This window comes from Solanum pennellii, chromosome 9, assembly GCF_001406875.1.
Source record: "Solanum pennellii chromosome 9, SPENNV200".
Lineage (NCBI taxonomy): Eukaryota > Viridiplantae > Streptophyta > Magnoliopsida > Solanales > Solanaceae > Solanum > Solanum pennellii.
This window is the reverse complement of record NC_028645.1, coordinates 76725758-76727453: the sequence shown is the minus strand read 5'-3', so window position 1 is coordinate 76727453 and position 1696 is coordinate 76725758.

The following is a 1696-nucleotide window of genomic DNA, read 5'->3' as shown; positions in this document are numbered from 1 at the left end:
TATGATGGGCATCATTGGAGAAAGTTTGTTGTGTGACAAATGGTGCCAAAAAAGCTGCGTAGACAAAGAAAATGATGGGCATCACCCACCTATTTGTCTTGTGACTATTGATTGTTTTATGTGAAAGAATCCTAAAATAGGGTAGATTTCATTGTATGAGTTTAATAATTGGTTGCTTTTCTTGATAATATAATCAACAACACCATCGTTTTGGAAACATATACATATTTATCTTATATACCTAACAAGTAAATTAAAGATATATATTACTCGCTTTCAAAACAATTTTCTTATTAGTTTCTTTTAAGTGTGTTGAAGATAAAGAAAATTGATGATATGAACTAAGTTGAACAACGTGATATAATTAATGTGTACATCTATTATAGAGTTAGAGTCGCACTAGGATTGAGTTACTAAATACTAGTCCCGTCGTTCTATTTTATGTGGTTTTTTCGAATTTCGAGATTCAAACAAGTCTATCTTTAACCATAAATTTTTCATAGATTTTTTGAACATTTTGAATTATCAACTATTGTGACTTATAGAACTTTTTACGTAGTTTACAAATGTATAAGTTTCATTTAAAAAAAAATTGAAGATTCTATGCGCAAATTTTCGATCAAAATTAAATTGTTTGACTCTCGAAAAATGAAAAGTGTCACATAAATTGAGACAAGATGTCGACTAGGCTGCTGTGTCGTATGCTGGTTGAAGTCCGCTAGAATAAGTTATTATAATTGTATACCTGTATATACTCTGGTAAATTATATATTTGTGTATAGTAGTACTGTAATAGGAGTCTAAGTATAGCTAGCTTAAGACTCTTCTCCTATATGAAGAACATGTACTTGACAGTTTTAATTTTTAATACAATTCTTGATTTCTCTCTAATCTTAAACAGTTTTATTCATCAATACAATCCTAGATTTCTCTCTAATCTTATCGTGAGAGTGTAAAAAATAATCATATGATCAAGTTATTTAAGGATATAAATAGGTGATTTTTTTTCTTAAGTAGGAAATAATAATGTTGAAATTAAGATAAGTAACTTACTATAAGAAGTCAACATAAAAATTTCTCATACGGACAATATTTATACAATATAAGTTAAGCTCACTATATATGACTTACCAAATATTTTGGCTTATTAGAGAAGGAAAATTGCAATAGATGAGAAATATTCACGGGATGCTAAATAAACCATGTTGGGCTAATAATAGTAAACCAAACTTGATCATGCCTTAGGACAATAACAATAAAATTTACTTGCAATTAACATGATTATAAACAAAAAAAATACTAGATTTAACAAAATAATATTGTTGAAATAGATGATATACATAATTGATTAGATTGATTAAATTAATTATAAATACAAGACTTTTTGCACTTAATCTAACAGTACACTTTGAATGTGTTTGGTATGAAGGAAAATATTTTCGGAAAAATATTTTTCAATTTTTTCATGTTTGATTGGGATAAAAGTTTTGGAAAATATTTTCCAAATCAACTCATTTTCCTCGAAATTAAGGAAAATGATTTCCCTTCAAAAATTAAGGAAAACATTTTCCAAAACTCTTCTTCAATTTTAAATTGCATTTTTTTTCAAAAACATCAATTTTAAAAAAATATTTTCAATTTTAAAATTTTATTTTTTTACCCGATCCCTAACCCCCACCCACCCACCACCGGCCAG